Here is a 12,657-nt window from a genome sequence, read left to right on the forward strand (position 1 = left end):
TTAATTGTCACACCACACTATTTAAAAACATACAAATAACAACTTCTGTTAACAAAAACTAATTTTTTGCCTACCTCTACAAACACTCACTATACACAGAGATGAAGGGAAAATTAACAATTTATTGCATATTATGACAAGCATACAGCCCATACAGAAATTCAAAAAATATCAGTAACTCTCTCTAATACCAAGAACTCAACAAATAGAATTCCACCACAAAACAACTCCATACAGATTTAAATAGAACTGAATACATATACAACTATCACAATACACAGATGTGAATATAGATTAAATGTTACCTTTTACATTCCAGAAACAAGATACATAAAACAAACCTATTTATAAAGAGACAAACAGCAGCACCAATCTAAATATCTGTACAGATGCATCGATACAAATATACAGCTATACATCTGGATATATATGTAAATATAATATATGTAGAAATAGATCAATATACAGTTAAAAATATAAACCCAGACATATATACCTAAACAAATTCCAATATAGCTATTAAAAAAAGACATATACCAAAAACTAAATCAACATAAATAGATAACTACACAACGGTATATATAGGGAAATCTAAACACAGATATTACAACATACATAAAGAACTAGATTCATATACACACAAATATGTAAATGCAAACCTTTATGTATGCATATATGTACATATATACATACTAAATTCATAAATATAATACCATGTATATAGAAATATGCCTGTACAAATAGCAGGCTACTTATGTACATATCCATATAATAATACCTGTTCACATTCAAGTCCGTATGTATCTTTAAACAGAGCTCCAAGCAGAGGGATCCCAGCTGCCCCACCATCAAAGCCTCTCCCTCGGTCTCCTCCTCCCGTGCAGAGCAGCTCTCCTGGACAGCGACAGCAGATGGGACATCTGGCAAGCAAAGGGAACACTGAGTGAGTATGGGGACGTTTCCCTTGGCAGCAGCTGCACTTCCATCAGGGAAGAGGAAATGTCAGAGCCTCCCCAGGAGGGTCAGAAAGAGAAAGCAGCCGAGCGGGCCAGGCTGTGGTGAGCGCAGCCGCGGCGGGACTGTCCCGCAGCCCCGGCAGAGCCGGCACAGCTCCCGGGCCCTGCCGGCACAGCTGCCTTGCCCAAGGACAGCCCCTGTGCCAGCCGGGGCAGCTGCGCTGAGCAGCCCCAGCACGGGCAGGGCCCGCTCCTGCCCCGCCGGGCAGTGCCCACGGCCGCAGCCCACGGCAGCCTCAGCCCCAGCCTGCCTGCCCGGGCCTGTGGCCTCACCCGGGCTCTCTCCAGGCTGGCAGCAGCAGGTCCCCGTTCACGGCTCTTGCTGCTGGCCTTCAGCTCCTCCCTGCTGCCTCCCGTCAGTCTCTGGCTGTCCTCAAGGTCTTCTTTGCAGCTGGGGCAAAAGTGGAGGCTCTGGAATTGCTTCCAAGGCCTGGCAGAGCTGCAGTCCCGGAGCCCTCTGTGCTCCCTGCTGGCCCCCTCCATCCCCTCAGCCCCGCCATGCTCTCGGTGAAGCCCCAGCCCCCTTCAGTTTCTTCAGCCCCTCACAGTCCTCTCACCCCCCTCAGTCCCTTCTGAGCCATCCCATCCCCTGAGACCCGCCACCCCTCAGCCTGTGCCACTTCCCTGTCACCTCAGTGCCACCATGGCCCTCGGCTGCCCCACAGCCCTCAGCCCCAGCAGCAGCTCAGGGTCACCGTCCCTTGGGCGCCACCGCCCCCTCAGCCCCCTCAGCCCCCTCAGTCTCACCGTCCTTCAGCAGCTCCTCAGGGGACAGTGCCTGGGGCCAGCAGCAGCTCCCACCGCTCCAGGGACAGCCGGGGCTGGAAGTGCTGCTCCGCCCGGCCCGGCCGCCAGCTCGGACCCAGCACAGGGACAGGGGACACAGGGGGCACCGGGGGAAAAGCAAGAGGTGAAAAAGGCAGCCGAGGGGGGAAAGAGGTACAAATGCAGCCTAGGCCTACACAAACAGCAATCTATCCATCTAAAAATCCATATAACTCTAACTACATAACTATTCAGATTTATAACAAACATCAACCTATCCATCTAAAAATCCATATAACTCTAACTACATAACTATGCAGATTTATAAATATAAATATATAAATATATGTATGTAATTATTACTCTATAAATAAATAAATGTACATTTGAAAATCTATAAATGTAACTACATACCTATACATATAATTTTATCTCATCTATAACAAGATACATAGATTTAAGTATATAGATGTATATATATATATGCATATATTAACACATGTCTATAAAGTTATAAATATAACTATGTGGATATATAAATAGAACTATAGGCATCTATAAATCTGTGTATAAATGGAGAGATTCCACCTGCCCGATGATCACAGGCTCTCCCTCTGATTTTTCTTCTCACGCAGGGCAGCCCTCCTGGCGAGGTAGATCAGGTGGATATCTGGGAAGCAAAGGGAACATTGGGTCAGTATTGGCCTCTGTGCATCTTATCATTTTGAAGAAATTTTCCATTTACCAAAGACTGTAAAAGATAGCTTAAAAGACAGACTCTCACTTGGCAATTTCAGACCTGCTCTTCAAAGAGCCAGAATCCTTCCAAGTTTTCAAACTTCTGAAGTTTTGAAGTATCCCAGTAAACTCAAAGCCCTCGCAGTGCAAAGGGCCCCCAGGACAGCCTGAAACACAGACAGTCCCAGCTGCCACAAAGAAGCCCAGCCTTGTTCTTTCTCTGTGATGACAGAGATACCTCAGTCCTCACTGAAATGGCTGAAGCTGAAATGTGCTGGGAGCTGAGTCATGAACCAGCACCATTCTCTGTCATCTACAATCTGCCCTCTGCAGTGAGCAGCAGCTCCTACAAAACAACCACCAGCTCTGGGATGAACAGCTGGGAGGGAAAGAGCTCCCTACCAGGCCTGCAGGCTGCACCAGCTTTGCTCAAGAATGCAGATCCAAACTGTCTCTCTCTCCTGTATTTCTCCCTAAGTTGGGGTAATTTCAGTTTTTCCTTGAGCTACTGGATTTGTGACTAATGATTTCCTTGGCCTCAGAGATTCTGCTGCTTGTATTTTTAATGTATCTCACTACAGCTATCAGCAGACTGGCACTACATTGATTTAATGCTTGGAGACAAAAAGCTCAGACTTCTATCCTGACCTTTTAGTGGGCTTTTCCTCTCTTGCTTCAAGAGTCACTCAGTGTTGCCTCCAGAGCACTGACATACTGCAGCAAACTTATCCATGGACATCAGCCCAAATCTGGGATACCCGGCTTGGTGACACAACTCCCACAAGGGCAGGTTTATTCCCTGCTCTCTTGCCCCAGCAGAGGACTCAGTGTCAGAGCCTCTGGAGAAGCGTGGAGGGCAGGGCTCAGGCAGGTTGTGCCTGTGCAGGATTTGAACTAAAGGCACCAGGAAGCACCAAGCCTGCAGACAGGAACTCAAGCCTTCTCATCTCCCTTCCTGCCAGAGGCAGGCTCAGAGCAGCCATCTCACCCCTCTCTAAACCAGTGGGGGCTCTGTCCTTACCAAGCTCCTCGGGCTCCTGGGAATTGTTCCCGCAGCTCTGGGTGCCAGGCAAAGCTCCCTCTGCTGCAGCTCCGTCCACAGCTCTGTCCCCTCCTGAAAACTCAGGGGCAATATTAATATTCCCCTTGAAAGAGAAACAGAAAGGAAGAAACCCTTCTCACCACTTACACAAAACACCTGGTCCAACACCTCCATGGCTCACACACTTAATCCCTTGTTCCTAACAAGAACTTTGGGCCGCAAAGCCCTTCAACAGTCAAAAAGATTTGACTTCTCAAACACAGTCCAAAAGCTGTCAAAGCTGACAGTGACAGTATTGAACATCGGGGTGACACAGAACACATGGAATGGCTGCTAAGGAGGAGTCCTGCCAGCTCCTGGCACAGGGATGTGCTCTTCCCTCCACTGCCCTGAGCACAGCAGCCTCATCCAGGCTGCAGCTTGGCAGGGACAGCATGGGAACACACACATCTCTTCCCACAGAGATGCCCAAGAGCAAGGGGACTGAGCTCTGCAGCATGGACAGCACGACTGGCCAGTTTGCCCAGCTGAGGATTTCCCAATGGAAACTGGACTGCAGGCAGCAGCTTACTGAGAGGACAAGAAAGCTGCAGCTGCAGCCCAGCCCCAGCCACGTCTCTGGGAGCGCCCACACCACGGCAGGGCTCACACAGCAGCAGCAGCTGCAGCCCAGCCCTTGCTTTGCCTTGGCCTTCCCACCCAAAAGAGGCACAGCCCACATCTGCTGCTGCTACAGAGGCACCTCTGGCATGCCCCTCCCTGCACGGGACACTTGGCCTTCAGTGCCACTTCTCCAAACACTCTTCTTTCCCATCAAACAGAGCCTCTTAGAACCTACAAAGCTTCCACTTCCTCACCACAAATGCCCCTGCACCAGGGATGCTTCCCAGTAGGAGCAACCAAACCCGGTGAACACCTTTCATGCTCATTTAAGGGCTGTCCCCCTTTTTCATTCCCTTTTCTTCTGGAAATCTTCTTTCAGCAAGCAAAGCCTTCCTTGTTCATTCACAGCTGAACTCAAGGAGCTTTTCCTTCTCAGCCATGCAACAACATTCACAAGCTCTCAGTCCAGCCCCTTTCTTCCCTGTCCAATGCAGTTACCTGAGCAGAGGGAGAAAACATCTCCTCCAGCGTCTCAAGCACCATGTCCAGATCCGGTGGTGGCAATTCCTCTTCCCCAGGAGTATTCCATAGCCAGCTGGGGGCTGTCCATGCTGCACAGCCTGCACTGCCAGCTGGAGTGCTGGGGGCTGAAGTGTCTGGGATGGCTGCAAGAATCCAAACACATTGGTCAGGCTCCACAATGTGTCTTTGGGACGCAGAGCTCTAGTGCTGCCTTGCATCAAACATCACAGGAAGCACACAGCAACCCCCATTCCAGAAATGTGCTCAGACTTCCCAGGGCATTGGAGGAGTGAGTTCTTCCTCTTAAAAATATTTATCCTAGTTGACATGTACATAGATTAAAGCATGGACTGGAAATCTGATATAGACACACACTCACACACACAAACCCCTTGTAATCACAGCGTTTTACATCTTCCCAGCAGCTTTGGGATTTGGCTACATTTGGTTTCTCATCACAAAAGACCACAGAAAGTGGATTCACCCAGGAAGTGCCCAGATCTGCAGACACACACGCTGAAATGAAACTGTGAATTTTTCTTAGAACCATCCTTGTGGGTGACGCTGTATTCTGCAGCTGCAGCTGTTGTGGGGCGCACAGAGCTCATTTCAATGGCACGGCTTGATTTGCAGGGCAGACAGTCTTAAACATCTGCAATATCATATCAGAGTCCTAGTCTGGCTTCATTCAAAGAAAGAGTAGTCAGTGCACCTAACACTGACCACTTTGTTAGGCAATAACTTTCACCTTTCCCTTGTACCCCTACAGAGGCTGTCTGCCAAATGCCCAGAACACCCTCCAAATCTGCAGCAAGGGCAGGAAAAGCAGGCAGAGAATCTTTCTGTTTTCAAGGTCCCCCTTCCTAGGCAACTTGACACTTTCTACCTGATTCTCACTTGAGATCTACCCATGATAGAGCACTGCAGGAAAACACTTTAAAGGGTCATTAACCAGGACCTGCTTGGAAAGCAAGGGTAGAAGCTCTTTCCCTACCTGATGGCCTGCAGGCTGGCAACTGCTGCTCTGAAGATGTGCAGCTGCTCCTCTCTGGAGAGGCCATGGAAGGGTTGGGATGGTCTATGGGAACTAGAGGAATGATGAGCTCAGGTTGGCATTTAAGCTCCATGAGAATCAGCAGAATGAGGAGCTCATGGTTGAGATGAAATTTGCTTGTGCCTGGCTCCTCCAATGAAACCCTGAGAAGTCCAGAAGTGGCAAACACTTTCTTGGGAGAAGCTAGGAAAACCTCAGAGTCCTGAGCACCTGCACTTAGCCTGGAAGGGCCTGGAGTCAGCTCTAAATCCTCGGGTGAGGCAGCACTGAGGTCCTGGTATGAGAGCACTGTGTAGCAGTGAGGGAAGATGAAAAGGAAGGAAAGGGAAGGCTGGGTTGCTATTGGTCTTTGGGTGTGTTTCCCTTGGCAGCAACTGTACTTCTGTCAGAGAAAACAAAAGCTCCCAACGTCCCAAACAGGGCAAGAAAGCAGAAGACGAAAACCCCCATATGTTCTGGGGCTATTCAACTCGCAATTCCTTCTCCATTTAGCTCTCCCCTATTTGTTCAGCTGTCTGGGAGAACTGTCCTGCTGCTGTTCCTTGGCAGGAGACAGCTGCAAGAAACCCAACTGGCAGGTCTTTTCCCCAGTGCCCCAGAGGGACAGGAGGCTCCCTCCAGCTGGGCGTGACCAGGACTGAGCCCTCGGCTCACACGCACTCACAGAGAGCTCCCCAAGCATCCCAGGGCAGGGCAAGGAGCAGCGCCAGCTACGGCGCACGGCTGGGCCAGCTGCAGCCGAGCGGGCCAGGCTGTGGTGAGCGCAGCCGCGGCGGGACTGTCCCGCAGCCCCGGCAGAGCCGGCACAGCTCCCGGGCCCTGCCGGCACAGCTGCCTTGCCCAAGGACAGCCCCTGTGCCAGCCGGGGCAGCTGCGCTGAGCAGCCCCAGCACGGGCAGGGCCCGCTCCTGCCCCGCCGGGCAGTGCCCACGGCCGCAGCCCACGGCAGCCTCAGCTCCCATCCCGTCTCACCGGTTTTTGGCAGCTGCCCAGTGGGGAAGAGGGCAACACCCGCTCCGTGTGGATCTGCTGGAAGCGGCTTTAGCCTTCCCGCCCCGCCGCCAGCTGCTGCCTGTTGGCCGCACTCCAGCGCTTGATACGGGCAAGGAGGTTGGGGCGGTCACGGCGGTGCCGGAGCGGAGCCAGGCCCCAGCATTGCCTAGCGCAGCTGAGCCAACCCAGCCCAGCACCCTGTGGAAGCTGGAGCGGTGGAGCTGGAGCACGAAGCTGCGGAACTGCGTGGCTTGGAAGGAGTACGGGGCCGCCTGGCAGGCATTGCTCAGGCTGAGCAGCTCCCACTGGAAGAGGAAGCGGTCGACGAGCAGTCCCTGGGCCCGGCTGTCCCAGCGCACGGAGCGGACGCGGGGGCTGTTCACCAGGCGCCACAGCTTGGCGGGGAAGGTGCTGGAGCTGAGCCCAGCGGGCAGCGGCAGCTCCGCCATGGCGCCGATCGCCGACTGTGGCCATAACGCCCGCAGCGCAACGGCCGCGGCTGCACCAGCAGCGCGTGGCCTGAAGGGGGCGCTGGCTCCGGCGCAGGGGGGACTTGGCGTGGACGAGCGCGGCAGAGCCGGGGCTGCGGGCACAGCTCCAGGGCTGGCCCGGCTCCACACATCAGGGAAGGGAAGGGCCTGGTATGGCATGACAGGGCAGTGGAAGCCCCTGGTGAGGGCACTGGGAGCAGTGGCGGGCCATGTCCCCACGCTGCACCCCCTGCCTGGGTAACCATCGGTGGCAGAGAGGAAGGACATTGCTCTGTCTTGGCTGGGGAAAGGGTGAAAAGAAGGAGTTAGAACATATTCATTTGGTCTCCTTTTCAGCAGACTAGCTGGTTTTATCTCACCATGTCTGCCTGTCTTTGGCAGAGTTGGCCATTTCTCGTGATTTGGAGTCAGCCACAGCAGCAGAAAGGGGCAGCAATTTTGTCAGCATTGTCATCAAGGCTAAAGTGCTGCCCTGTGGATGGATGTTGCTTTATTCAAGGGATTTTTCACCTAGAATTGTAGCAAACTCATGCTGGTGTCTTCCCAAACAGCGTTGCCTTTTTCTTTCCTCAGGAATCACCTCTTCTTTTTCTTCCCCCCATCTGGGGAGAGCTCCCATGCAAATGCCTCCTGCAGCCAACTCTTGTCACTGTAGACTGACAAAGGAGATCTTGCAATGGAGAGAGACTCCTTAGAGCTGCTGTGGAGAGCTGAATGGGAAGCTTTGTCCCTTAGTCTTGAAGTCTTGTTGGGGATGTGAAAAACCACTGCTTACTTTGAAAATTTTAAAAGGTTTATGAAACCTTAACAAAAACACAACAAAAGGACTAAATAAGGAAAAAGCTACAGTGCTGGCAACTGCCCTTAATGCACACTGCATGGCCAGTTCATCTTCAGGATGGATGTTCAGTCTTTTATACCCCTGGGGGTTACATCATCAAGCCTGGGCCCCTCCCAAAGTATGTCAGTCAGCTCTTCTTTGCCATTTATTGATGGAAACTGCTTTCTTGTAACTTGATTGGAGGTCAGGTGTTGCCATGCCACATCCCCTAAGCAACAAGCTTTTCCATTCTCAGCTGCCCCATGTAACGGACACATGTGCACACCTTTTTTCTACCTGTCCTAGGCAACCCCGGCTGTCTGATGGCAAGAATACAGGGAGAAAACAGAGGACATCTAAAGTGCAATAACATAACTATACATCACTACAGCTTTTCTTAATATTCACACAATAATTATCTTTTAATTGCAAGAGCAAATAATCTCATTATCTATCTATAACAGGAGCTTCATGTGTTCTCCCTGGCAGTAAATTCTTGGGTGTCATGATTATGAGCCTGAATTTACCCAGGCTTTTAAGTGGAGAAAACTTGGAGACATTTTTCTGTGCAGTTCCTAGAAAACAAAGCTACATTTTCAGTGGAGATTTTATTGTATTTTGATTAGTCTCTGATGGACTTGTGGGTTTATTTGCTGCTGGAGTTGAAAGGAGTTGATCAATAGTTACCTCATGTAAGCATGAGTTAGTTAACTATTAAGAGTCAGCAAGTATAAGGACAAGCCTAAGAAGGGGGATATGCCTCAGCCTTGTCAAGAGAAGTAGAATGCACCTTGTTAAGATGAGAGGAACAGAACCTGTTGAAACTGATGCAGAAACCGCTGATGAAGGACTGCCTGTTCTTCAGAAAGAAAGGTGAAAAGTGCAAAGTGAGGAAGACTTCTGGCCTTCATTGCAGTGATCCCTGAGGAAGACTTGCAGCTTTCCTCAGGGCAACCACCAGAGTTCACCATGCTTGCTCGTCAACTATGCTAATGATATTAATGATTTCAGAAAAATAATTTGTATAACCACGCCTATCCCAAGGAATATAATGAATATACATGAAATGTTACCATAAATTGTGCTGTGTAAAGTGCTGAATGTATATGTTAGGAGGAACAATTTCCCACATACCCAGCGCTGAATAAAGCAAATACCCACCTCACTGCTTCAGTCTCTGAGGTGACTCTTGGCTCACTGTTGGAGAGAATCAGAGTAGTTGCTGGATATGAATCAACTTGAGTAATGTGCTAGAAGAAAATACTCAACTGAGAGATTGAGCATCTTTTGTTCACAAATAGTAGTGGCTTTCCAAAATGTTGTTAGGGTTAATAGTTCTATGCTTTTGAGTTTAATTTTGTTTTGTTTTGGGGCTTTTCTTTCCAATGGTTTACAAATACTAGCATAGAGTTTTGAATAGGAGACTGCCCACTGTGGTACTTTAAAATGGGATGGATTCCATTAAATAATGGAAGCTGGAGTTTTTTTGTAGTAGCGACAAAATGTATTTAGTGATGTAGTCAGTCACTTCTGCACATAAATATTCAATTAATATAGCATTAAGAAATATTCTAGGTGTATAGGCAATCTATTATTAACAAGATTTTCAGTGTCTAGAAGTTGGTGCATCAAGGATCTCTATTTCTTGCTTGCTTCTAATTTGTACTGTTTCCAGTTTGGGGTTGCTTTTTTATTGGGTTGTTTGTTTTTTTTTTAATCTCAACATTTGAGTAAAATCTCTCTGGAGTGACCTTGTCTTTATATTTTAGGCAGATCTGAGTCACTGCCACCAGGATTGAATTGTTCTTGTGCATGGTCGTGTGAAAATGCTTAAGGGCAGTCTGACACAAAGAGCTGCATTGTTTGCTAAGTCCCATACTTAAACAGTTGATGTGAGTCTGTGCAAGTGCCATCTCCTAACAACCCCGGTATAATATAGTGCTGGCTTACAGATGAATCCTGTGAAAAACAAATTTGAGATGTCTTTCAAGAGATGCTCCTAAACAAGAGATTTGTAGTCTGTACTTTGACAAGATCTGTAGAGTTTTTTGGGAAGTGGGTAAATGGTGTTCTGCTGGTGAATCACAGGCATCCTTTACAGACCATTAGTGTGGCTGACCTTGCTGGATCAACATCTCCCTCAGATGCAATGCTTATTTAATTGTTGGCATTTTGTAGCACTTCTCCCTGTGTCACATTAAAATATCCCCATGGACAAAGTTCTACATTGAGGCTGAGGTATGGGAGATGGGGATTTTGCCCAAAATCTTTGCATTGTTTCACAATCTGTTGTAAGTTAGAACTTTGTTCTGTGGCACTTGAAACAAACTTTTTATGAAACAGTCTCCAACTGGTCTGGCTGCAAACAATTCATTTTCCATGTCACTTCCCCTTATGCTGTAGGGTCTGCACTGTGACTGTAAATCCTGATTATTCTGCCCTAATGTCAGTAAAGTCAGCAACAAGAAGAAAACCACTACACTTCTTAGTTCATGTGGAGGCGGCCAGCCGGGGATGGCTTGACCTGGACGCTGCAGCCTTCCCAGAGAGAGGTCCTGCAAGAGACAACTTCGTAGGAGCCTTAGGCAGTGCTTCAGCCACAGGGTAACCTCAGCAAGGGGCCGGCAGCTCAGCTCTTAGCAGTGATTTCAGCGCTGCCTTGCGAGGTGTACCCTGGCCAACAGAGGGACAAGGAGACAGGAGCACCGTATGGCTGTTCCGCAGAGGTGCCTTTATTCCAGCGCCCCACGAAGGATGCTGGTGATGGCAGCTCCCTCCTGAATGGGGCAGAAGCTGGGGGTTTTGTGGGGAAAAGCAGGGTTGGTACAAAGGGGAAAAACCAATCAGTCCCAACAAATCTGCGTGGAGTTCCAAAGCATGCTGGGAACTCACCATGACCAGGGAGGATTTCTCAATCCATGAAAGTTTGAGAAGATGTTATCATAGCCCATTCAAGGGATCTTATCATAGCCCATTCCCTCTCCAAGGGAGAGGGCTGGCATGCCCATCTGTCTCCACGAGTTCATATATACCTGACCATCCTATTTCTGGCCCTCTAAAGTACATAATAATTCATGGGATTACAGGTTAAACTCAACAAGCCAACAGCTTAATACTGAGTGTGAAATACATAGAAATGTTCATGTATGATGTTGTTTGCCTTTACAGTATGTGCTTCTAAACCAGTTACATTTTCCTTTCTGAATACAGGGTTTTTTGGTGGTGGTGGCAACGTTGATTAAATTCATGTCTGATAACTGAATTCATCTTAAGAAATTAACATTTACATCTGTTGTATATCCTAATCTAGATGAAGAAAAGTGGACAGGCCCTTGATTTTTGAGATATCTTTTCTGGGGAAATGTAACTGCCCGTTTGACTTGTGGATCATGGTTGGAGCTGATTTGAAGGTATATACTCATCTTCCCAGCAAGGCTGGCATTTAATGCTGAAATTTGTCCTTATCAAAAGGGTAACCAAATGAGAACTGAACACTGGAATTCCACAGAAAAAGCAAAGAAAGGTGTTTTGAGAGAATTGAGAGGAAGAACAGCCAAGGCCCCAGTAAACTTGCTGAAAGGAATTTTTGAAGGCGTTAAGGTGTTTCTTGTACTCTGGGTTAAATGCATGGGAAAAAAACCAAGAATGTATTCTCAAACAACTTTACTGGGAAACTTTAGAAAATCAGCGAGCTTTGGGAACAGATTTGGGACAAGACTCAATCAACATAAAACACTTCTCAGAGCATTAACTTCACCCATTCCACTCAGCAAACTTTAAACCCTTTTGATGTTAAGGTACTCAAAATGTTCCAAGAAGAGGCAATTAGAAGAAGAAGAGAAAGAGAGAAAATATACAGAAAAGCACACACATAGATACAAACTCCCGAGTTCCAGCAGTGTTCAGATAGATGCTTCAAGGTGAAGGTAGCATCAGGACTTGTGGCCTCGTGCTGAGCTTACATACCCCTCGGCTTTCATGGGCCCAATCCCCCCGGGTGCCACTGGTCTTTTGGCCACTCAGAAGCTGGGCCAGGGGCTCCAGGGCTGGAGCATGGAGTGTTCCCTCCAGTGTGCCAATGACTGGCAGCTCAGCCAGGTCGGGATACAGGCCCTTTGCGGGATGTGAGGCAGTTCACTGCCTTGCCTGGGGAAGGCCTGACCTTTCCTCCTATACACATAGGTGTCCCAAAAGCTCTCAAAATATCAATCTTTCCACTGTCTGACACCACCACAGGAAATTCTGCAAGGATAAATCTGCTCTAGTTTCAGGTGGGCAAGTTCTCAAACAGAATAAAAGGGCTGATGTTACTTTGATCCTCTTGTAGGCACCTCCAGTTCATATTTATTAAAGTGAGCAATGAGTACTATGACCAGGACTAGAGGGGTTCTGTCCCCAATTGAGGAGAGGAAAGAGACAGTCAACTCTCCAGGACTGTGTGGATTGATGGCCTGGTCCATCAGACCCACAAGAGCAGGTGGCTTTTGTCAACACCATGTACCCTGATGCCATCGAGCCGTGCAGGGGCAGGATCCATCTCTGTTCCTGGGGTGACAGGGGGGGATCCCAACAGCTGACTGTACTGGAAGCTGAAGTGAGTCTTCAGCTGAGAT

At 48.7% G+C, this 12,657-nt stretch overlaps 1 long non-coding RNA gene across 1 annotated transcript; it reads right to left on the bottom strand.

Moving 5' to 3' along the window:
- Positions 1-804: 804 nt before the first annotated feature.
- On the bottom strand, positions 805-2,008 carry LOC134432303 (uncharacterized). The gene is made up of 3 exons (XR_010031286.1): positions 1,764-2,008; positions 1,290-1,407; positions 805-920 (listed from the first exon to the last, which is right to left on the bottom strand). It is a non-coding gene; the product is annotated as an uncharacterized LOC134432303 (long non-coding RNA).
- Between the last annotated feature and the right edge of the window lie 10,649 nt (positions 2,009-12,657).

The sequence above is a fragment of the Melospiza melodia genome, chromosome Z (assembly GCF_035770615.1).
Source record: "Melospiza melodia melodia isolate bMelMel2 chromosome Z, bMelMel2.pri, whole genome shotgun sequence".
NCBI classification, from domain to species: domain Eukaryota; kingdom Metazoa; phylum Chordata; class Aves; order Passeriformes; family Passerellidae; genus Melospiza; species Melospiza melodia.